Source organism: Montipora capricornis, unplaced genomic scaffold, assembly GCF_036669925.1.
Source record: "Montipora capricornis isolate CH-2021 unplaced genomic scaffold, ASM3666992v2 scaffold_361, whole genome shotgun sequence".
Taxonomy (NCBI): Eukaryota; Metazoa; Cnidaria; class Anthozoa; order Scleractinia; family Acroporidae; genus Montipora; species Montipora capricornis.
This window is the reverse complement of record NW_027180094.1, coordinates 20001-46577: the sequence shown is the minus strand read 5'-3', so window position 1 is coordinate 46577 and position 26577 is coordinate 20001. Positions and strand designations below refer to the sequence as shown.

The 26577-nt window shown below is 36.4% G+C and overlaps 2 long non-coding RNA genes and 1 pseudogene across 2 annotated transcripts; 1 reads left to right on the top strand and 2 right to left on the bottom strand.

Annotated features, from left to right (window-relative positions):
* Positions 1 to 1453: 1453 nt before the first annotated feature.
* Positions 1454 to 3286, bottom strand: LOC138035373 (uncharacterized). Its single transcript, XR_011129573.1, has 3 exons — positions 3211 to 3286; positions 2991 to 3057; positions 1454 to 1485 (listed from the first exon to the last, which is right to left on the bottom strand). It is a non-coding gene; the product is annotated as an uncharacterized lncRNA (long non-coding RNA).
* Positions 3287 to 5144: 1858 nt separating this feature from the next.
* Positions 5145 to 26577, bottom strand: part of LOC138035374 (single-stranded DNA-binding protein 3-like) — a 41001-nt pseudogene continuing 19568 nt past the window's right edge.
* On the top strand, positions 6968 to 7917 carry LOC138035372 (uncharacterized). Its single transcript, XR_011129572.1, has 2 exons — positions 6968 to 7088; positions 7575 to 7917. It is a non-coding gene; the product is annotated as an uncharacterized lncRNA (long non-coding RNA).

Sequence of the window (26577 nt, the reverse complement as noted above, 5' to 3'; positions counted from 1 at the left end):
ATCCTGTGATTGGTCGACTTGGTTGGTGAATTATTAATGATTTTGAGAAAGCTTTACAAATCCATCCCTGATCACTTGGACAATGGTAATAAACCGAAGGGCCATCTCACTAACTAATGAGGTGAATACAAACATGGATTGAAAAAAGTGCGCGCAGAAAAAAAACGTACGCCGGTATATTCAATTCTAGGAGGAACAGGCTCTATCGAAACAAGTTTTGGTTAAAACCTGGTTGTACATGTGTTCCAACTGCCATTTTTAATAAAACAGCTTCACAGTGCTCCGTGTCAGTTTTTAGTGCTAATGTTCACATGGTTTAATGATTACCTCATGCAATTAAGGACGGTGCCTACTATTGTTATTACCCATACGTTCTGCGCATCTCGAGATATTCGGGTTTCCTATCGATGATGCTTACCAATACAGTGATATTTTTACGCGGTTTAAAACTATCCGGAGAAAGTAGATCTTAGTAAGTACTCTTTAATAGTATCCAAAAAGAAAATTGGGGGTAGCCTTGCATTATTGAGAGACATACATTGCTTCGTAATTTAAAGCTTTTTACAAATATTATTCATCAATTATCTTTGAAAAATGCGTGGTTAGCCCAAATTTTCTTTTTGGATTTCAATAAAACTTCTTAAGATCTACATTTGCTGCATAAACATAAACCGGGACAAAAATACCTTTAAATTTGTAGGCAACTTCATTAGAGCATACGGGTCACATTTGTGGCTCCCCGTCTAATTATTACGGGTCTGATTTAACGGATGAGGACAGTTGATATGTTTAACATAACGATATTTCTTACTTTTTTTCGAATAATATGGGATGAGGACAATTCTTGATCTCTAAGATAACGATCTTCCTTTTCATTAGATTTCTTCTAGATTACGGATCCCCGCTTCAAATATCTTAATTGATAATCGACCAGAATTTTAACCCTAAAATTAACAGAAAAGTTCGCACTTACATTATCTTGTGAGAATGGCAGTAAATTGCCAAACTGTCCATCACCCTCCCCAGGGGTACCAGGATTGTGATCATTCTGATTATCCTACAGACAACACAAGCACACGTACACGTCAGTTACATCAAACGTTACATGTATCAAATTTCGCTCATTAACCCTTCCCTCCTTAAAGACAGTCTTCTTTAAAATCAAATTAAATCGTTTCATTTAGTGATATAAAAATCCAACTTTCAACAACACAATAAACATGAAGACGAGCTCTACGTTACGGAGAGCTATGTACAAGAACAAAAGAGTGGTCGGGTATTCTGCAGTTTACCTGAAGATGAAGCCATCAACAACAAGAAAGAGGAGATCCAAGCAATGGAGCTGCCATTTTTAGAAACTTACGAGCAAATAACAGGAAATGAAGCTACATGCAATTTTTTGCACAAAACAGAAGCAGCAAATTGACAAGAAAGTTACTGTATATATAAATAACTTAGGAAGGCCATCCATATCAGGGTTTGAATCTGAAACAAAAATGTTACTTTACAATCATCAATGATTGATCATTACAGAAGTACCTCAAAATTCTCCGTCTTGTTTGAAAATAAAACAAGGATGAATGTGCAGGTTGTTTCACAGTAAAAGTCAAATCAGGTCAGGCAGGAAACGGTCAACAACATCAAGGTCCACTCAAAAAATGTCCCCATTTAAACCCTTTGCTGACCCAAGAGTGGCATTTCTAGATTTCACTCTGTCTAAAATAATGCCAGACAGCTTTCCTCGTCAATGGGGCCCCCCTCGGGCAGGAAAGGGTTAACACATTGATTATTTGAAAGTCCAGGGGTTTCAATAGAATTTTAAATAAGCAGATGGTTTGAGTAGAGTAACAGATTGTATCAACCTCCACCACATTGAGTTTTCTGAATGTTTAAGGGGGTTGACACTTAACTACAGAAAGGCAATGGTTGCTAAGGAAGGTTTTTAGTCAAAAAGCCCTACAAAAAGGTTGCATGGATGGTTCTATGAAGAATCTTTTTCAATCATGGAAATCTGACATCACTTCAATCAGAAGGTGCCATGTGTTTCAGTGAAAAACAGGTAAAAGCTCCCAGGAAACGAAAGGAAGAGGCAGTTTTTTCACCATATGGCAACCATCCCATCATTTTTCATGAACTGTAGCATGGAATTTCTAATTGGACAAAAACAAATGGAACTGACATTTTGAAAAGTGTATCAAAGGAGGGCCTTGTGACATCATAATTTTTTTGAGAAATAATTTGTAAAATCCATTTTGTGTCAGGATGTTCTCATACAGTTGCGTTAAAAATGTGTGAAGAACAGTTAACTCGCTGAGTTTTTAGGCATTCTCTGTTTTGATCATATGATTTACCAAATATGGTTGTAAGTCGAACTATACAAAAGTAACAATACTTCATCAAGATTCCTAGCCTGAGCATAGTTAAGCCAGTAAGCTAGTGATTAATTCCTTGGAACATTCTTTTAAGGATGGTGCCTACACGTTATTGTTATTACACATACGTCCTGTGCATTTCCAGATACTCTGATTTCCTATTGGTATCACTAATGCAGGGATATTTTTGTGCCCCTTAAAACTATGCGGAGAAAGCCAAACTTAGCAAGTGCTCTTGGTATCCAAAAAAAAACTGGGGGGTAACCATGCATTTTTCAGAGATAATTAAGCTTCAATTTGGAAAGGAACACAATACAGTGCTTTGTATTTTAAAGCTCTTAACAAATATTCTTGATCAATTATCTTTGAATTTAAATGCCTGGTTCCCCTCAATTTTCTTTTTAGATTTCTATAACACTTGTTAAGACCAGCTTTTCCCGCATATTCATACAACCACGCAAAACTACCTTTGAATTAGTAAGCACCAGACTTATCTTTTCATTCCTAAGAATGACACTTAAAAGATTTTACTCTGTCTAACACCAGACAATTTTACTCCTCAGTGGGGGCCAGTTCCAGTTAATAAATACATAATTTGTTATTTAAACTCTCTCTTACCATTCATGACTAGGGGAGCCTCCTAGGCTCCTAGAGGTAGCGGGGGTTCAGGACCACCTCCCATGTACTGCAACAGAAAACAAAAACTTGCATGACGGTATGGCAAACACACTGACAGAAAACAAAGGACTAAGGGTGGGTATCGGGGCAATCCTTGGGAAAACAATAGAAAATAAAATAATATTAATGTACATGTACGCAAAGAGAATAAAATTATTACGGCCGGAATGCTTCCTCCAGGGACAGACTTCATCATTGCATACATGGATTCACTTCCAGTACTTGCTGGGTCTGAAACAGGTGACAACTGGTCACAACGTCAGGGTTTTCAATAAAATTTGAAGTAGGCAGCTGGTTTAAGGCTAGTAGCCGACTGCATCATCCAAGCAAGGGCCCGTCACTTCGTCTAGGGGGACCTGGGAGCATGCTCCCCCAGAAAATTTTGAAATCTGGAAGCTCTGAAATGCGATTTCCAGCGTCCTGGGCGACAATTTGAGTACAAAGTTAAAGGAAGATTTCTTATCAACAGCGACACTGAGTGCGCAGTTACGCGAAGAAGCAGCGAAGAAAGATTTGGAAAATCATTTCAAAAGGAAAATTAACGATTTAAACGTTGCATGACGTTTCGGCAATTTCATGTCATCATTTTTTGAGGATTTTTTCAAGCGTGAATTGAAACATTTTTGTTTGTCTAGACAAACCGCAATAATTTTGTTCGGTCGACATGAGAAATCATTTCAGTCGAACGATTGAATATGTCATTTTAATCTGAGCGAACAAAAAGGCTTAACCAATGAAACTAAAAGAAGCATTTACTGTTTTGGTGGAAAACAAGTTTTGATGCAACGATTACTCAATAACAACCTGTTTTGCAGAAAACGTCTTGATATGTTTGCGGAAGTAACTGAACGTAATTGAATTACGTAAAAAATCTGATTACTTATTTTGAAATTGAGGTATTAATAAAGTACATTCAAGTCCATCAAAAATGAATTTTACTTTAGGTTTGAAGGAATCCTTCAATTAATTCAATATAGAGGGAAAAATAGCCGACTTCTCTGAGCGAAGTAGCCGACGTTTTTGGTCAGCCGTCGGTGCTTATTGAAACCCCTGAATACATAATTTACCACTTCCCATAAGGGCTTTCCAGAGCCAATGAAACAATCAAGAAAACGACAGAACACAATATCAACAACAACTGTTAAGAATCCCAACTGGCTGGAGGCAAACCAGTTGGCTATTTAAAGTGAGGCCAAGAAGCTGAACCAGGGACTACCAGGAACAAATTCAACCAGTGGTCAGAACAAGCCTTGAACGTGGTAACATGAGAATGTTCAGGAAAAAAATTGGAGTGCTCCCTTGCCGAGTCAAACCTATGACCTTCTGATGACTAGTTCAGAGGTTTTACCACTGAGCTATAGGAGACTCAAGGAAGCAAGGCCATCAAACTAGGTTCATGTGGCAATTGTCCCACTTTACCGCTAGGATTCATATTGCCGGAATAGTGCTCACAATTCAAGTCAAGATGATGAAATATTTACCCTGGTAAATGATTGAATAGCATATATTTTTTTTGTAATCGGAATGTCGTAGGTTCAAGCCCTGCCAAGGAGCAGACAGATTTTTTTCTTAGCATCAAGATTCCTCTGGATTATTCTACAATTATTCTACAAGGACACATTGGATACGAAGCGATTGCTAACCAACGAGGATCAACAACTATTCCATGTATTGTCGACTAAAGCATCAATTTCTGCCTCGGCCAATTCCAGTCCAAAATGGCTTTTGTCTGCCATTTTTGTCACAGCTACAAAAATGTTTTCAGCTCGCTTTATTGCAGACACGTTCCTTGACCATATTAGGCACAACAGGTATACAGTGTCACATAGCCTGAACTGATAGCCTGTGTCTGGCGAGCCAATGAAAATGCTGGAAATCTGATATCCATAATTCAGTTTTTAATATTAAAAATTAGATACCTTTAACAAAATAATGCAATGTAGATTTCATGTTGTCCTGCATCTGTTCAGTAATAGATCGTTACAATGTGGTAACAACAAAAAAGTGGCACACGAGGCAATAGCTGAGTTGTCACCGATGCTCTTACCAGATTTTGAAGTCTTCGGTGATCTATCACTGAACGGATGCAAAGCAAACTGTTATCTTTGTTTTATTAATTTTAACAAAGAATTAAAAAGTTCTTGATGCTGACGCCAGCTATGCGTCTGTCCTCTAATAATGTAGATCATGGGTGATAACCAAACAAAATGCATGTATTATTGAGCTTATATTATATAATTCTTCATTCACTTGATGGGGCTAACATTTTTATCATCACCTGCACTATAATTACATCAAAGGTAGTTGGAAGAATATTTTAAAAGCTGAGAAATGGCCATTTATTTCAATCAGTTATTTGAAATCATCCACAATATTTATGTTGATTGAATGTTCTTGTGATATATATCAGGATTTTTTTTCCTTGTCAAGATTAAAAGTCAGTGCCCAGAGACAGTTACAGTTCACTCCTTACCGATGTTGTGGGATTCCAAGGTCTACTGCCTGGCCTGTGAAGGTAAAACAAATTTTAAAGTACAACCCTGGTGAAAAACCTCAGAGGATCCTTGAAGATCTTCAAGGATCCTTAAAGATCCTCAAGGACCTGCAAAAGATCTTTGAAGATGAGGATCTTTCAAGGATCCTTGAAGGATCTTTGAAAGTTCTTTAAAGATCTTCAATTGCAATTAGGAGTTGTAAAGATCCCCAAAGAGCCAGTGAGGATCCTGTGAGGATCTTACAAAGATCCTAGTGAGAGTAAGTTTCAAAATCTTGGTAAGGATCCTTACAGATCCTCAAGAATTCTTTGAGGATCTTCCAAGGATCTTAAAAGGATCCTGATAGAAATCCCGTTAAGGTCTTCAAGAATTCCTTGAGGATCTTTCATAGATCCTAAGGAGATCCTTTGATTGATCCTCAAAGGATCTTTATAAAGATCCTATATAGGTCTAAGACAGATGTTTGGGGGAACTCAGTAATTGCAATAAATTAGTTACCATTGCATCTTTAAAGGGGGTTCTTGAACACCATTAGGATTTTAAAGGGATTCATCTTAAAGATCTTTTTGGGATTTTTTTTAAAGGATCTTTTTTGGGAGTCTTCAAAAGCTTTAGGGAGAACCTGTTGATGCCTCCGGCAATTAAATAATGTCCTGTACCTTTTTTGTCTCAAGAATTAGGATCTTTTTAGGATTATTAAAGGTTGTGACTGTCGAAAATGAGAAATAATCTAAAGGAGTAAAGGAGTTCATTTATACCAATAAATAGAAAAATCAGTGAAACAAAAACCCAATTGTGTTATGTTACACGATACCTTATTAGATTTTATCAATATATTCTGACAAAAGAATCATTTTAAAATTTTATTAAATGACAATGGGTTAAGTGACAAGAACCGGAACGCAAAACATCACTGAAGAAAGTGCTATTGCTCTTGTTTATACAAGGATCATTACTTCATTGTCTAGCCAAAAAATGCATCAAATACAAATAAACCAATTGTTTGTTCTATAAGAGATCGTTTACTTATTTACATGCACTAACTTAAAATGAAGTTAACATTAAGTTGCATGTCCAGTCTGAAAACATTGTAACCTGACCGTCAGCTCATCTATCCCAGTTATAATTTGAAGAAAACCATCGTCCAAAACTTGGAAACGGAAGTGAAGTGGGAGCAATGGGTGACGCATGTTCTGTCTCACTTCACTGAGATTACTAAAACTTAAACCTTCTCAAAGCAAGCTTCACTTGATGACCTTCGAATGACTTCCTTCACTTTTCAGTATGGCGTTTGTTCTTGAACCAGCGGGAAAAACCCTTAAACGATCCCCTCGAACATCATTGAAGATCAGCCATCTTGGATTTGAGCCGCTCTGGTCAGCAGTAGGCCAGCACCAAAAATTGCGGGCTCACACCAGCCACAGATCGATGGCGGTTATTTCGATTTTCCGTTTACTGCAAGTCCTTATCATATTTTAGTTCTTTTACAATGTAAAATGCTTGTCCACTGGAAGGAATTGCTGATAATAACTCACCTAAAGAGGTAAGCGTTGGATAAAACAATTTTGATGCTAATTCCATGGGCTTTTGCCCTATAAATCAAAGTGCAAGTAATGTTCTATAATTTATAAGCTTAATACAAAGTGCGGGCGTCGTAACGTTTTGTGAAGTGTCTTTCTGTTTACAAATAACGAAGCTTGTAGTGAAAGGTTTTCATAATCCTTCAGAAAAATAACCGACAAAAAGCGAAGCCAACGAAATGGACATTCACATCGAATTTAATTATCCCGGTTTAAAACGCAAAAGAACGCTTGATTTAGTTACATTGAGTCTGATCTGATCTGAGTGTTCCTATATAAACAGGCAAATGTTGACACTTCCATTGGGTACAGAGATTTCTTCTGGGATATGGTGCATGAAATTTCATGATAAGTGGTCTGTAACTGGTGACCAAAGTCCACAATATTCTCTTATGTAAGCAATGAGAACCCAGATTTAAAAAAATATATATATGCTTCTTTTGTTGTAGACTCCATTGCTGTTGTACTCAAGTCACCATTAAACCACTGCAATGAGCACTTTTTATAGCATTGTAGTCAAGTTGTCACTGCCTTGAATTTCTGAAGAGGTTGGAAAAAGACAATATAATACTATGTATCTTTAAATCGCATTGTCCAGAGGAAACCAAGCTTAGGTACAAAGCGAAAAAAATGTTGTAGTTACTCTAATCCTGTAAGCTAAGCTTATGTTAGGTATTATTATGCAACAACTACAGTGATGGCAATGATGGTGTACAGAAATAAAACAGGAACCCACATAAAAGAACTTTTACAAGTAAGAACGTTTTTGGCTAAGACAGTCCTATTTTAGCCCACAATTTTGAAATGGATTCTTATTTTGAGAAATTTAGTCAAACACTGAATACACAAATTTAATATAACAAGCTCTACCAGTACCATGTTTTCCCAGCAGCAACATAGTACCATTGTTTTAATGTTGCTTTAGTTTTGTTCTGTTTATCATGCAAAGCTTTGTACAAACTTCAGAAATGGCCCAAAATAGGCCATACCCACCAATGACAAAACCTCATTATTTTATTCTAAGAACCTGAGTACAGTCTGTAGCCTAGCCTTAGCCTACAGACTGTAGCTTGGAAAAACTTGGTTCTTACACTGTATAATTTATTCAGGTTTTTACCGTACCTTTATCAAGCAAATATTGTCACTGTAGTATTAAATAATTATGACTTACATGACTTGTTCACAATGGAGGGAAAAAAATAATAATTAGTGTGGGGTGGCAACTGCTGTAATAGAAGGGCTGGAAGCAAAAACGTAGTAAGTGACAATGTTTGGCCAACTTTTAGTGCTCAAAACTAGCCCAAATTTTGCAGGTTGACTGGAAATGAACTTAAGAACATTGCTCTGGTAATTTTTTATGCAATTTGAGCTTTATTTTCAAGAAATAAGCTATGCAAAAATACCATTGGCTTCATGTTTGAAAACAATGGAATCAGAGAAGCGGCACTTATCTTTCATTGTTCCATTAACATTTAATGGCATTTATAAACTAATATAACTGTGTGTCGATAGCTCAACTGAATGATATGCACAGCAAAGTACACGACAGGTCGGTGGTTTGAGCCACTGATCAGAGTTATTTATTTAATTTTTTGTGCATGTCTCATGTAACTTAAATTTAACAAAGATCGATAAAATCACAGAGAAAATCAAGAAAAGAAAAACGAGAGAAACATCTCTGTGCAAACAAAAGAAAAATAATAAGTCTGAGCGGTGGCTCAAACCACCAAGCTGCTGTGTACTTCGCTGTGCGCATCATTCGGATGAGCTACCGACGCATACAGTTGCATAAAGCTTGTGCTATTAAATTTTAATCAAACAATGAAAGGTAGGTGTTGCTTTGCTGATTCCGTTGCTTGCAAATGCGAAGCCAATAGTATTTTTGCATAGTTTATTTCTCGAAAAAAAAGCTCAAATCAGATAAAAACAATACCAGGGCAATGTAAGTTCATTTCCAGTCAACTTGCAAAATAGACCGTTTTTGCTTGTACATTTTGTTTTCCCAATACAGATTATGTCATAATACTCAGGAGGTTAATTGGTCCTTTCTTTTTTCTTTTGTATGTAAATCCAGCCAGCCCCGTTTACGGGGATAAACCCCGATCAAAATTGGATTGATGATGAGGCAGACATATTCATGCTTGCATGCACTCTTTTTAATGAGCAAAACAAGGACTAATCCTCCTGAGTATTATCACATGATTTGTATTGGGAAAACAAAATGTACAACAGAAAAAGGTCTATTTAGGCTAGTTTTGTGAAAAACTAAAAATTGACCAAAAATTGTCACTTACTAGGTTTTTGTTTCCAGCCCTACATTATTGTATCCTTAATCTCCATTTTTTTATGATTTTGACAATGATAAACACATCTATGCAAATAAAGAAAGTTTAAATGATGTTTGTGCCATATTGTTGTTGTTGTTGTTGTTGTTCACGGTAGTTAATAGGAATTGGCCATTTCCAAATTCACTTTAAATTAGCATGTTTCAGATTTTCCATATGACATCCTGGCACTTATCTTAACCGTGAGGTGAATCAAAGCCATAATTGGCAGTAATCTTGGTTCTTTAATGGAGCCACAAACATCCTTGAAGATCATTGGTAAGAATACTGAATATACACAAAATATTCACAAAGATCTTGACAAGATTCTCAAGGATAGATTAGGATCTTTGAAGATCTTTGGTAAGATTATTGAAGATCCTTACAGATCTTTGGTAAGATTCATAAAGATCTACAAAGATCTTAACAAGATCCTCAAAGGATCTTTTAAAATAATAAAGATCCTTGAGGATTTTTTTTAAATTCCTTGGTAACATTCAGGAAAGATCCACAAAGATCTTAACAAGATCCTCAAAAGATCTTTTAAAATCCTTGAAGATCCTTAAAGATCCTCAAGGATCTTTGGCAAGATTCTTGAGGATCCTCAAGGATCTTGGCAAGATCCTTGAGGATCTTTAAGGATCTTGGCCGAGATCCTTGAGGATCTTTGCAAGGAATTTTGAGGATCTTTTCTAAGATCTTTATTAGGATCCTTGAAGATCTTTATGACGATCTTTGAAGATCCTTAAAGATCCTTTGAAGATTTTCACCAGGGAAATAAACTCAAAATTAATATCAAAAGCAAACATGTTTTTTAATACCATACTTACTGTAACTCAAAATTTTGCTTTTTATCGGCCTGTCAAGATGCACGATGTTATCAAAACCAAAGGTCATGGGTCCATTCTTGATTTTACCTCACAAACTGCTTTGCGATGCAAAATTTCTTCAAAAACAGAATGCAAAGCAGTTTGGGATGTAGAATCGAGAATGGACCCATGCCTCTCACATAACAGTCATGGGTCCAAATTACTGAATTCTGCCAAGTTTATGAGACTTGCAAGGCACAGAAAAAGCGAAATTCTGCAAAACATGGTGACATGTTTGCTTTGGATGGAATGGTTTACAAAAGGAACAGAAACATTTTACATGCACTTTAAGTTCAGCAGTAAATACATTTCTTGCATTGCAAATTATAGTAGGTTGCATCCCTTTTCAAACTGATTGGCTTTAAATTGTTTTCAGTTCTAAAAAATTCAATTGACTGAAACAAGGTTCAAAAATTCTCTAATTACGGTTACCAAGTATAATTTAGACTTAAATTGCCCATGGTCAACTTCTTTGAGTCGAGTGATGAAGTTGTGCGAGTGTCACAACAGCAAGCAACAAGTTGACTTGTTTCCACTTGCAGGGATTTGAATCACTAGAGCCTCAATTTTTGGTGCGAAAAGATAATTTTTGTGTAGTCTGCACGACCGCTGCCAGGTTAAATGGCACTGAATGGGACAACTCCGACCAAAACATTAAAATTTTCATCGAGTGTTTTTATCACCAAACTTGGGAGAAATTACGTGTATCCAGTGCGGGGTACGTAATGTACACTGTCTTGCGCAAGTATTGTTAGTATTCATTAAATATTCATATCACAAACATGCAAGGCTGCTTAGCACATGATATGCACAACTGGAAAGAAATCAATGCTGATAAGAGGAGAAAAGCTGATTTAGACAGGCTGGACACTACCAAAGACACAAGAATGTGAAAATTTGGAAGAAATGTTGGTTGTTTTCTTAAGATCTGTTTCACAAACACTACTGTATGTCAATAAATATTATTGTGTAGCAACAAAAATTCGAAAATGGACTTCCAGTGCAACGTGCCTTACCCTGGCCACCCAACAAATTTTCACATTTGAAAATTACGTATAAAATAATACGTCAACTCAAAAACCCAGGCAATGGTGTTCAAGGAGGCGTCACTGCCAATCAAATTTACGCATCCTGATTGGTGGACAATTTGTAAAAAACTTTGTCGGGTGGCCATGGTAAGGCTCGTCGCACTGTAACAAGAGAAGTTTTAATAATGTTATTATGAGTCTGTTAAAGCTTTCTTGACTGAAAACAGCAGTAAAATGGTGACTAAACCGGCAGAGAAACCAGAGTGGTATTTCTGAGAGTCAATCATCGCCTGTTTACAAGCTGGTAAAGTTACGTTTTTCTCTGCTTCCCCCATTAACAAAGAAACAAACTTAAATGGCTACAATTTCCAGTGCTTTTGAAGGGATATCAGCTGTAAAGACAACTACAGAATGCCATACTGTATATTCAACATAAAGAACAAATAAAGGGGGAGTGCAATTTGTACATGAAGTCTTTGCAAACATTTACAACTGCTTATTTAATCCAAATTACACAAGAAAAATCATTGTGATTACTTATTAATAATTATAATTATACATGAAAATTATAACTTATCATTATAATGCAGGTCTATCATGGGTTATGAACGAAGTACAGTGTAACAGGGCTTGCATTTGATTGGTTATCTGTGAGTTTCTTTCAATTGATCACTGACCAATCAGAATACTTGGTTTGTTACCTCCTTTTGCAGTGCAAAACTGCTAACCAATTGGAATGGAAGAATTTTTCCATGTATATTGTTAATACACAAAATCACACATTGCTGCTTGTCAAAAAGCGTGAAAATTTTCTTATTCTAAATTCTTCTTTTTAAGTGGCTCTGAGTCAATATCAGCAAAGGAGCAAAGGAGTCCTATTTGACCATTTTGTTCCTGTTGATTTGAAACACCGTATGTGATCAAACCACATACAAACGACCGTGTTATATCCTATCCGCGAAACAAAAGCCGCATACAGTAATGACTGTGGGCTTGTCACTAATGGTCACTAACAAAAAATAGACAAGGGATGAAAGTGATTTCGGTGAAATTGTGAATCGTCCGTAAATCACTACAATTTGGATGAAACTGCCTTATTTCCAGCAGTTGGTGTGGAAAGTCTCCAAGTCTTAAAAAGAAATTAAACAGAAAGCACATGAAATTCAATTTTTCAAGGAACCATTAATTTTCCAAGCATTTTAAGTTCCATTAATTTTCATACAATGTAGACCGGAGAATACCGGTGACAGAAACGCATCCTCAGTTGTAAACAGATACTTACCGGTAGGAAGTGAAATCAACCGTTAGTAATTCAAATCTCAAAACAGCTGATTGTCTGCTTTTGCACCAAGACAAAACTTTGCGTCAAGAAAAACAGCACCAGGATAAAAGACAAAACAATTTTAGAAATTGGTAAGAATTTTCCTAATTTGTTTTGCGTTTCTAAATCCTGCTGACGCAACGCTTTAACTACAATATAAATGTAAAAATTAATATTATTTTAACTATAAAAAAATGCAATAAAACATACACTGTATCGTAAACTCATCAACAAGATGAGCCTGGGTGCTGGTGCCTAAAAGGTCACTTGTTATTTAAACCATAAATCTCTATTAAGGACGGTGCCTACTAATTAAAGATATTTTTTGCCCCGGTGTGTGATTATGCAGGAAATGCAGATCTTAACAAGAGTTGTTGAAATTCAAAAAGAAAATTGGGGGTAACCACGCATTTTCAAAGATAATTGCTGAATAATATTTGTAAAAAGCTTTAAAATACAAAGCAATGTATGGCGTTCTTTCTCAAATTGAAACCTAATTATCTCTCAAAAATGCATGGTTACCCCCAATTTTCTTTTTGGATACCAAGAGTACTTACTAAGATCCACTTTCTCCGGATAGTTTTAAACCGCGCAAAAATATCCCTGCAATAGTAAGCATCGGCGATAGGAAATCAGAGTATCTCAAGATGTGCAGAACATATGGATTATTGTGCAATAACAATAGTACGTAGGCACCGTCCTTAATATAAATAAGGGTCAAGAAGGACAGACATTGCTCACCTTGGTAACTTCCAGGCTGTCTTGTTGGGTCCATGGTGCTTGGTAGTAAGGGTTGTGCCCCAGGTACACCTGTTACACCCCCAGGAGGCTGAAAATAAAGATGAAACAGTCAACCTCTTGATCATGAGTTGAGACTGGCAGTTGTACTAAAGATTGGATTCAACAACACCATGCTTCGCAAATACCTCCCAAGTTACCCTTTGCCAGTTGGGGTTCTTAACTACATGTATACACAGTACCATTTCAACAAGAACAACAACAATATTTATTGATAGTACATTTCCTTCAAGATTTTGCAGCATTTTGTGAAGTTAAAAGCCTAAAAGGTTCTATTAAGGATGCAATAGTCTCCCCCTTAGACAACCCTAACTGAATAACAAAAGCCTTGTAATTATTTCAGCTACCCCAGGTGGAAATCTTATTAAGATCTTGTAAGATCTTACAAGATCTTGTAAGAATCTTGTAAGATGGGCATTAAGATGAAAATCTTAATAAGATCTTGTTTAAGATCTTTGATCTTAATAAGATCTTAATACATTTGCTTAACAAATTTTGACAAAAAAATTTAAGGTTGCTGATGTTTTCGATCTTGTAAGATCTTAAAAGAATCTTACCAGATCTTAACAAGATCTTAGGACTACCTTACATGATCTTACTGAAAAAGATCTTACAAGATCTTAATAAAAATCTTACAAGATCTTAGTAAAAATCTTACAAGATCTAGCAAACATCTTACATATGATCTTAGTAAAAATCTTACAAGATCTTAGCAAAGATCCTACAAGATGTAGTAAGAATCTTACAAGATCTTAGTAAAAATCTTACAAGATCTTGCAAACATCTTACATAAGATCTTAGTAAAAATCTTACAAGATCTTAGCAAAGATCTTTCAAGATCTACTAAGAATCTTAAATAAGATCTTGAAAAAGATCTTAAAAAGATTTAAGTAAAGATCTTGGTGAAGATCTTATAAGACCTTAGTACACATCCTAGAAGATCTCATTTAGCATGTTGTCAAGAGCCCATTACCCGGAGCCTCCATCTTCCACATTAACCCTCTGAGTCAACCCTGTCCCATATCTTTCTATTTTTAGAAGCACCTCGCAGGGGGGCTTTACTGGGTGTTTTCACAATAGCTGATCATAACAGACCTATGGTCAGCCAAGGGGAGGGAACAGGGAAAGAATTCGGGAAGAAAACGACTGGGAAGACTGGGGAGAGAGGGAGCCAAAAAGGCTTAGCTTGCATTGCAGGCCTTGCACACTGGTCATTCACTGACAGGCAAATTTCATCCTCGACAGGATACTGACAACTGAAACAGCTGACATGCTTTTTGAAATGAAATCCTACATGCTAGAGTTTTTTTTCAAATAAGGCATGCTGATGAAGGGCACTTGTTTTCTTATGGAAGGCATGACTTAATAAGCTTAAGTACACTATGCACTGCTCGGGAATACAGGTTGTGTTTTTGCTTCAAACCTTGAAGTTTTTGGCTGAAATTGATGAGCCACCATACAGCAGTGAGCTGCATTCTTCCTGATCAAAACTATAGTTGAAGAATTAGAGGTGCAGCTGGCAAATAATGAGAATATATTAAGTAAAACTTGACACACTTTTTTACCTATAATATTGCTGTAAGATCTTTTCTTGAAGTTTGTGGAATGAGCAACAAGGCGAGAGAGAATTTCAGCAACTTTGCAAGATACATTTGAAGACAATATGACAGAAGCACCGTATTTACCCGTGTAGCCTCAAAAGAAGCTCCAAAAATCGCCTTAGACTTATACACGGGTCAAAGATTTTGAGCCAAGTTCCAGCTAAGTAATTTATTCAAATTTAACATAATAATAATTATTGTCTTGGGCATAACGAACGCAGTGGACAAAAGCCACGTAAAAGACTTCAAATGAATGACAAAAGACTTCAAAACGAATGTAAGCAATTCCAGTTGAAATAAAAAAGGATTTGTCCAACTCTAAATGTTGAAGATACTCACAAGCACAAATATGAAATACACACTGGAAATTTTCGTTTTCCAAAGGCGGAAAGCTCTAAAAGGCATTTGTGATTCTTCGAATAAAAACACGATCGTTCAACGGCTAATATTATAAGACACCAACAGTCTACTGAACGTTTTAAAATGGAATTTCATACAAGTGTTTTGTGAAAAGCTTTTTTAGTAAAAATTACTTCAGTTATCTCCATTTCTGATTGTGCAATAAACTGTTTTGACAAACCACTTGTTGTGTATACTAGTTTTTGTAGATCTTGGTCTTTTGACTGACTGTGTGATACTAAAATAATTTAATATTCTGGCAAAGTCTTTGTTTGAGAACAAAGATCACAACTTACAACAAACTTCCCTTGCATCAGGAGCCCGGCCAAAAACCAGGCTAGCCTGGCAAAGGTTGGCCAGGCCAGGCTTTCCGGGTTTTTGGCCAGTCTTACTGGGAAAATGCGGCCTGGTAAAGCCCGGCAAACATGGCCACAGCCAAGCTTTCTCAGCAACTTTGGCCACCAAAGCTTGGCCTTCCCGGCCTTGTTACTTCCAAGGCCGAGCTTTCTCGGCAACCCTGGTCAAAAAAGCCTGGCCTTCCAGGCCTTAAGATTCAAGCCAGGCTTGACCAGGCTTTTTTGAATTTCCAGGCCAAAAATGTTTAAGTCTTCAAGATTACAGACATTGACTGCAATTTCATAGTGACCAGTGACCTTAACCAAACTCTGTGGGCTCAATTGAAGTGTCTTTGAAGTAACAATCTTTAATAAAATGGCCTTGATGATGTCTTGCAAAATACAATGATGTTTTGGTTTAATCTTTAATGTAGCGACGTAAACATTATATTATATCTCACACTTGAACATGAACATTATATTTGACACCTGAGACTAAACATTTGCATGATTATTCTTAGATGTACAGTCTCTGATAAAAGAGCTATGTAAATGATTATTTTAAGTCCTTCTCATTCTATCATGCTAAAGTACACCTGTACATCTGTAGTACTTAAACTTTCATGTTTTAAAGCAATTTAAACTGTCACACTGTTTGGCCAAAAAGCCTGGCCTTCCCGGCCTTCCAAGATTTTTAAGCCAGGCTTTGCCGGGCTTTTCCGGATTTCCAGGCCTAATTTTTGGGAATTAAACTAGCTAAAGGCAATGTGGACTAGCATTTTATGGGAACCTTTAAGAATTCCACTCAATGATTCAATTTGAGGGTCACTTGAGCGAGTTGAGATTCTTGAGAATTTTGTACAATAGTACTGAATGTGCCCGTGAGACAATAATCAAAGTATTTTAAGTGCAATTTTAGGATTTGATTTCATCTGGTGCCTTGAAAAAATGAGCTTTAACTTCAACCTTCAATACATGTATAACAAGGTTTGGTCTTATTCAAAGCATGCCTGTGTGAATGCGATATTTTTCGAGTTAATTCACTACTCGTAATATATGTACTTTGCTTAAACAATTTTACTCTTTACTCTTTAAATCCTGATCCAGGCAAAGAAATGCTTACAACAACACAAGTAAAAAGGTAAGCGTTAACTTTAAGCGAATAACGCTTGATTTGATGCCTTATTGTCTTGAAAATGAGGAACGGTTTACCTGCATTTAGAATTCACATCTTCGAGTCAATTTGTGAAGCAAGGATAGTCGATTTGGCTTAAATGCTATAGCCCTGTAAAAAAAATTCGTAAACCTGTAATGAAGAATAATGAAGTTTTAGAGCAAATGGTGAAGCAAATGATTTGGAAAACAAGTGCTCATACCGCAAGTTATATGTATACGATTGACAAATGATTCCTTCTCGTAGAAATGCTAAATGCTGTCACTTCAACTATTGTAATACATGTAAATGCAGAAAATGCCTGACAAAGCTATTATTGACGTTTGTAAGTAAAGGGATCCAAATTTATGAGTTTACCATTACACAATTTAGTTGTAATAGAAATAATCAGTAATTTAGAGGAATTACTACATGTATCATTGAAGTATAATAATACTGTATATGCTGTATTTTTTTTAAGTTGCCATGAAAGAGCAGAAAGACACATGTCCTGAAAAAAATCTTTCATGGGACAGCAAGGAAAGGTCCTTCACAGCAGACAAAAATGCTTAGCAACCAATTCTGTCTCCTCCACCAGTTATGGTTTGATGTATTTAAGGATCTCTCTTTGCAGACTTGTTATAGTTCTGTGGTTTATCTGAAATGTTTAACAGCTTTTTTCATATTTAATTTTAAAACAAGAACCCAATCCAAAGATCTTGACATGAATTAAATGTTTAGGTACTGCTTTGAACTCTGTATTCTATTTTTTGCCTGTGAGCTATGGTAGTAACTGTTACTGTTAATAGCTTGACTGTAATGGATTTTTTGTAGTTTCCACCACATGTCTGATTTGCTGGAATATTATTTTACAGGAGCAGGATATATATATATTATATATTTTTAGTTTTTGCAGTTGCTGAAATGTAATGATCTGTACATAAATTAATTAATACCCATTGAAGCTGAATGTGAAACTGTGCTACTTGTTTGTATGTTGATTAAAGGACCTTATTACTTCAGAAAACTGACCAGTGAATTGACTGATTGTAGTCCAACACTAGGAAGAATCACAGCTGTTCACTGAATATATGGGACAGGATGGGAATTGTGTGAAAAGTCATTGCATTCCCATACCAGATGCAGCATACATGTACCTAGACAATAATGTGGAGATTGTATGCATGGAAGTTTACCATTTCATTTATTGCCATATCATTATTATAGGCCAGCATGATATGGGAATTGTAAGGGACGTTACCAAATCCCCATAGCATTCCCATACCATGTACCAGTGTGCCTGGATAATGTGGGAATTGGATGGAGTGCTGCCAAGTATGTAGCATTCCCAAAGTGAGGGGTCAGAGATCATGTGGTATTGGTATGGGGCTGAGCCATATCATTCCTATACTAGATCATATGGGGTATCTATGCATGGAGTACTACAATGTACCAAATATGTAGCAATCCCATAGTTTAAGACAATAGAGTTATAACTAAATGAAGACAGACTGTCAATTATTTGTTTGAAACTGATTTTTTTTTTAAAGAAAAAGTTCAACAAATGTATTGTCAGTGCAATAGTGGTTTGATTTTCAGGTTCAGTACTGTAGTTTCAACAAGTCTGGAAAGTAATATTGTTACACATTTGACAGACGCACAGCAATCTTTGTGCACCCATGTATTAACTTGACTTTTCATGGCAACTTAGTGCTTTAGCTCGATGACAATTTTGGTTATGAATTAATTTTGAGACTTAACAATAGTCATATGGTTATTTCTTTTCTGTTGGAATTGTTAAGCTTTTCAATAAAGTACACAAAAGAATAATAATTATAGGTCAGCATCACTTTGTAAGGTAACATTAAAGGGGAAAATAATTATTTTGAGTAAAGACTAGCAATTACCTCAAGGGAAATGAAAGTGATTACTTTTTGTGAACAGGGGTTCAAGTTATTGGAATTGACTGTAATTTGCAATAATGACACCAGGAAAGCAGCAGTGTTTGATTTGTAAAAATATTGCTAGATTTTTTACGAATTTAATAATAAGAAGCCAGTGCAAGATTTGGATCTTTTTGTAAAAAGTTACATATACAATATTTGGTTCTTTCTGCAGTTTAGTACTGGAGTGCAGATTATGTTAAACAAAATAAAACAAAACAACTCCAAAAATACAATGCTTTGTTGTACCCGAATAAAACCCCTATATTTGTAAGTTTATCATTGGTAATCTTGTAAGATTCTGGAACAAGATCTTGGAAGATGTTAGCCAAGATACTTCAACACCTTACAAGATCTTAGATAAGATCTTGGGTAAAATCTTACAAGATTCTCACAAGATCTTGTTTAAGATTGTACAAGATTCTTACAAGATCCTTGTCTAAGATCTTATAAGACTCTTACAAGATTCTTGCAAGATCTTATCTAAGATCTTGACTAAGATCTTACACAATTCTTCCAAGATTCTTACAAGATCTTATCTAAGATCTTGACTAAGATCTTATAAGATTCTTGCAAGATTCTTACAACATCTTGTAAGAATCTTGTTAAGAATCTTACAAGATCTTGTAAGAATCTTGCAAGATCTTGTAAGATCTTAACAAGAATCGTACAAGATCTTGTAAGAATCTTAATTAAGAATCTTGGCAAGATCTTAATAAGAAACTTATTAAGAATCTTGGTAAGATCTTAATAAGATTTCCACCTGGGCAACTACAGAATGCAATACTGTATATCAACATAATTTATTACATTGAAATTAATAAAATTTATTTATTGATCCTGTCATTTCATCTTTGACGGCACACAAGGTACGAGGTAACTAATGGACTTGTTTGTTCATTTGATGAGATGAAAAGTGTTGGCATTTGCCAATAACCAAATAGAACTTCAGCACATTTTGTTTTCCTGCAACTCAAACATCAAGAGCAATAACTTGATAAGGCGATGTATGTAGACTTTTTTTGCCACACATTTCACGTTTACCCCTGGCAACTAAAACCCTTGATAGCTCACACACTCAAATCTTGACTTTTATGGTGGGAAACTTTCTTTCTTGAAAAGAAGATGGCAGGTGCAGATAATTTTCGATGAAGGTGTGTTGACTTTGATACATAACTGGGCAGTGTTGGTGGAAGCCTTCTATTATGCGTTCCAATTCGATCAATTACGAAAAAGAAATTCTGGCCAAGAAATCGTTCTTAGTCTCGGAATTGGCTGGTCCGTAGTTCATGACTTGCTTAGAATTTAAGCCAGCTTTATGATTGGATGTCGCAAAAGAATGTCAAAGTTATTGTTTTCCAGGACATTTCTGATTGGTCAGTGTTGGGGAAAAATGCGAAAAAGTCTCAACCATTCATAGTTATAGTGTCCACACTGTAAAGTGGAAGGAAGAAAATTCTTTGTTGTAATTGCATGACATTTAAGTGTCTGCCAAACCACAGCAGTGCACCTGCATTATCAAGTCTCAAAAGCTTGGGTAAGCTGTGCACATGAATTTGACTACTTACTGTACTAACGCAAGACTTACATTGGCATGTTAACCCCAGGTGCTACTGAGCTGTTAGGAGGGGGCCGCATCCCACCATAGTTCTAAGGAAAGGAAACAACTGTATTAATATTATAATAAGACTACATTGTTATATACCGAGACTTTCGCTCAACAAAACAAACACTGTGATTGGTTGATTCTTGGTCACATGGCCATGATCAAATTCAAATGTATCCAGACCGGGATACAATTCTGCAGTTGTTGCCCACTCCAGAAGTTTTGCTGCGATTGTTGCAGGAAAAGTCTAAATATATAACAAAGCACTTAATGTATGGTCCCTCGGGAAACTACTGTAGTTTGTTTTGTTTTCCCTAGAATCCTGATGTTTCCCTCGAGTTCATCTCGGGAAAAATGAGGACTCTCTGGGAAACAAAACTGTTCCCTCTGGACCATAAATTAAGTGTATAACGTAAATAGATCTTTTTGGCCATAGATGTTCTTTGAGCCACTCTTTTAGCTTTAAAGACAGACACATTAGCTAGGAGGAAAAAAAACATAACTACCAATACACACATACAGTACAGTGTACAAATTTCTGTGTGCAACAATTTTGTGAATCAGATAATTTTTAGACAATATATAAATAAATAAATAATAATAATAATTTGATGATATCAAGTTGAACAATAAATATATATATATATAACTTCAGGTGAGTTAACACTGATAAATCCAGAATAGTGCTCAACAATAATGGAGCGGTAATAACAATGTTTTTCTACTCAATATAGTTTCATATGGACTTTAATACAGGTCTGTTTCGTAGACCAACAAGGAGTTGGACCACTCATCAGTTAAATTCCATGTACACTGTAGCATCGCTGGGGTTTATATACATCAGTAGCGTGATCGTTACAAGATTCAAACTTGAAAAACAATAGTAAAAAACCATTTGTAAATTTATGATTGGTTGTTGAGGATGCGATTGAACCTAAGGAGAAAATTTCGCTTGTGCCTGCAAGTCGATACGAGTTCATTACGTTTGTTGAGCGTTGCCATGTCCGGTTTATATAGAATATAGAATTTCTCGGTACTACATAGATTACATCGTTTAGTAAGGTTGCTATAAGATTTGGCCTTGGCTAGAATTTTCCAGGAGATTGCGAAGTCTTTCTTTTGATCTTTTAGCTGCCATAGATGTTTGCTCAGTTCGGTGTCATTCTTTTTGCTTTCGTTTTTGAATGACATTTGGTGGTTTCGCCATCTCGTCTTGAACTCAGTGGCGGTGAGGCCGACGTACGTCTCTGTGCTTTCGGCGGTCGTGATGGTGGCTTGATACACTACTTCCTTGACTAAGCATTGTCCTTTCAAAGGGCATTTGTCTGGTACTCTGCAGTTGCAGAGTTTGGTGGGTGTTTGTTGTGGAGGTGGTATGTTCTGGCTTAGGATGGTTTTGTTGTGTCCATCGATGATCTGTTTTATGTTTGGCGAACAACTATAACTTAGCTTAAGATTGTTTTTGTTAAACAGTTTTCTTAATTTATGGTTCGGTGGGAAGCACCTCTGGATCAAATTTCGAAATTCTCTTCCTATGTCGGTTTGAACATTTTTACTAAATGGTGGGTTGAACCAAATTATGTTTCTTTGCCTCTTTCTCTTGTGAGTGGTGGATTTTGGTGACTGCTGTGGTGGGGTGAATTTGACGCTCAACAAACGTAATGAACTCGTATCGACTTGCAGGCACAAGCAAAATTTTCTCCTTAGGTTCAATCGCATCCTCAACAACCAATCATAAATTTACAAATGCTTTTTTACTATTGTTTTTCAAGTTTGAATCTTGTAACGATCACGCTACTGATGTATATAAACCCCAGCGATGCTACAGTGTACATGGAATTTAACTAATGAGTGGTCCAACTCCTTGTTGGTCTACGAAACAGACCTATATTTAAGTCCATATGAAACTATATTGAGTAGAAAAACATTTATATATATATATATATATATATATATAGAGAGAGAGAGAGAGAGAGAGAGAGAGAGAGAGAGAGAGAGAGAGAGAGAGAGAGAGAGAGAGAGAGAGAGAGAGAGAGGAGTGGACTACTTTTTCATTACAGATCTACAAGCTTGTTTTGTAGGAGCATGGCGCTCCCACTCTTCGAGATCTTATAATTCTATTTACATAAACGCAGTATTTATGCATTCAATTTTTCCAACTTGCTTGCACAGTGTTTAGTTCTAGCTATTTATTCCCTCCTAAGAATAATACTAAAACACTGGAAGCACTGAGCCCCTTTCCCTCCTAAGAATAATACTAAAACACTGGAAGCACTGAGCCCCTTTCCCTCCTAAGAATATAAATACTAAAACACTGCAAGCACTGAGCCCCTTTCCCTCCTAAGAATAATACCAAAACACTGCAAGCACTGAGCCCCTTTCCCTCCTACATGTAAGAATAATACTAAAACACTGGAAGCACTAGGCCCCTTTCCCTCCTAAGAATAATACTTACAGATTTGACTGTGTCCAATGCAAGAAGATTGATTTGAATCATCAATGGAGGCCACTTCAGTAACTCAATAACTATTATAGTGTATGTCTCCAATAACATCAGTTTAAAATAGCCTGCTACTTTCATTGTAGGAAATGATAATACAGTCAACTCTCCGCTAACGGACACTCTCGTAAGCGGACAGCTCTACTTACGGACGGCTTTTTAAATCCCCGTTTTTACCTCCCAGTCAAACTTTCTATTTACACATTCCCGTAAATGGACACTCTCTCGTATGCGGACGCGGACACTTTTGAAAATGAAAATTGGATTTTTCTTTTGTTTACGCTCTCTCGTAAGCGGACACACCATGTACGTAATTGACTCTTGGCAATGAAATTTGTCTTTAATTTGCAATAAATCAACAAAAATATGACCTTTAACAGAGTATTTCTCCTAACTGTCATAGGACCAAGCAAACCTTCTCTGGTCACGATATACCTTTTGGACGACAGCAATAAGTCCCGTTGAACGTTTTATAAGAAGAGTTATGTTTTTAAGAAGCACCAAAGTTACATTTATAGACGGCAACAACAAGTCCCGTTGAATGTTTTGTTAGAAGAGTTATGTTTTTAAGAAGCATCAGAGTTACATATATGGACGGCAGCAATAAGTCCCGTTGAACGTTTTGTTAGAAGAGTTATGTTTTTAAGAAGCACCAGAGTTACATATATGGACGGCAGCAATAAGTCCCGTTGAACGGTTTGTTAAATGTAGAAGAAATACTGCATATATATTTTTTCGAGTTTGAACATTTGACATCAATAAAGAGTTTCGCTTTATATCTTCAGTTGCTATTTTTGTCTACGCAATAAAACACAATTAACACCCGCTAATTAACTCTCCCGTAAGCGGACATCCACCCTATTTTTCTTTGGTGTCCGCTTACGGGAATAATTCTCGTAAGCGGACAGCTCTACTAACGGACACGTTTTTCAATTCCCGAGGGTGTCCGCTTACGAGAGAGTTGACTGTATATTGATTTGATTAAGGACGCTGCCTACTATTGTTATTGCACATATGTTCTGCGCATCTCAACATACTCGGATTTCCTATGGCTGGTGCTTATTAATACAGGGATATTTTTGCGCAGTTCAAAACTACGCGAAGAAAGTAGAACTTAGCAACTGATCTCGGTAACCAAAAAGAAAATTGGGGGTAACCACGCATTTTGCAGAGATAATTAAGCTTCAATTTGGAAAAGAATGCCATACAATGCTTTGTATTTTTAAGCTTTTTACAAATATTGTTGATTTTAAATTATCTTCCAAAAATGCATGGTTGCACCCAATTTTCGTTTTGGATTTCAATAACACTTGTTAAGATCTGCTTTTCCCGCATATTCAGTAAACCACACAAATATACCTTTGAATTAGTAGGCACCGTCCTTAATTGCATTCATAACTGCAAGGATCATAGCTTCACTTAATTTTATATCGCAGTTCAAAATATGATTCACTTCATATCATTTCCTTGGCTGATTCATTCATCATGGGAACATCAGACCCCACAAGTGACCAGCTCTCAACATCAGTGGCTTCATAGCTCAGTTGGTTAGAGCATCGCACCGGCATCGCAAGGTTCTGATTTTTCAGGCTTCTCTACACAATCGCTAAAATTGTGTGAACTCATAACTGTGAGGATTATGGCTTTACTTGATTATAATTTTCATTGTGTAACCAGCTTCATGGAAACATCATGACAACCCTCAGCTTTAAGCCTATGAAAAGTTGTTTTGCCTTTGTTGATATACAATGTACAATGTACTGTACTACTCTACTCATCTCAAGACCATCACCAAAAAGAGCCACTTTTGTCTTTTTAAATTATTTCTTACCGGCGGGACAGGAACTCGAGGATGATTCATTCTGCTCATTTGCATGGGTTGACCTTTTAAGAAACACGAAGAACACATGGTTCAATCCAGTCCTTTGTTTTATTAATTCAAACTACAATTTGCAAAGGTTGTTTACATTTGACATGAAAAGCCAAATCAGCCTTTTTCAACTCTGTATCTCTTCAGGCAAGCACAATGTAATTCAGACATGAATCACAACTATGGTGGTGGACAAAACACTGACCCCCAGTCCATGGACAACCCCAGCGGACTACCCAAATAGACTACCCTAAAAATACTATTTCAAATGAGTACTGTTGGTCTATATGTAAACAGCATCGTAAATAGTTCTTACTTAAGCCTAAAGACCCATTTTAAACGGTGTTGATCAACAGTATAATAAGTCTAAGCACCCACTTTAAAGCTTTGTATAATAATTAATTGTTGTGATGGCAGATTACTTCAGCTAAGTGAAGTGAAACTGGTGCAATTCCTGGATTTAGTTGCATGTGGCCGTGTGGACGAAGATAAACAATGAAGGTATATGTGCAATTCAAGAATAAATTAATAATCAATTCAGTTCTTTCAGCAGTACTCATTTCAAAATGGTATTTTTAAGAGTTAGTCCATTTTAGGATAGTCCATTTGGGTAGTCTGTCTGGGTAGTCCATGGACTGGGGTTCATGCAGTACGTACTAGTGACTGTTTTGTCCACCACCCACAACCATCCACTTGTTATCACAATTATTCTTAGACTATTTGATTTCCTGTTTTGGCTTTCTTGTTCACCGTATTAATTATTATCTTTTGCGTTTCCTTCAGGTTCACAAGTTCACAACTTGTAATGTGGTACATCACAGATAATGAGCTTTTGCATTATAACCTCAATTGCCATAATACATGAACAATCATTGACTACAACATCAGCGGAAACAAACAAACAAAAGATCCTGATATGACATGTTGGTATAAAGAGACAGCAAATTGCTTTATTCAGGTATAATCACATGATTTTGAGGAGCGACTTTTCTCAAAGACCAAATAAAGGGGGAGTGCAATTTGTACACATACATGTAGTCTTTGCAAACATTTACAACTGCTTATTTAATCCAAATTACGCAAGAAAAATCATTGTGATTACTTATTAATAATTATAATTATACATGAAAATTATAACTTATTATAATAATGCAGGTCGATCATGGGTTATGAATGAAATACAGTGTAACAGGGCTTGCATTTGATTGGTTATCTGTGAGTTCCTTTCAATTGATCACTGACCAATCAGAATACTTGGTTTGTTACCTTCTTTTGCAGTGCAAAACTGCTAACCAATTGGAATGGAGGAATTTTTCCATGTATATTGTTAATACACAAAATCACACATTGCTGCTTGTCAAGAAGCATGAAAATTTTCTTATTCTAAATTCTTCTTTTTAAGTGGCTCTGAGTCAATATCAGCACAGGAGCAAAGGAGTCCTATTTGACCATTTTGTTCCTTTCGATTTGAAACACCGTATGTCACGGAGAAGCGTTACTCCGCGAGATTTAAGTAACACGGGATTCCCTGCGGGATTCCTGAAAACACGTGCAAAGAAACGGAGAGGCATGTTGAGAATAAAATCCGCCATGTTGAGTTTATGTTTGTGTGAATGTGGTCCTCACTCGCCCATCGCGACATGGTAGCAGAGCGAGAGGAGGTTTATTGAAGCCATCCACATTAGAAACAGCCGAATTATTCTTT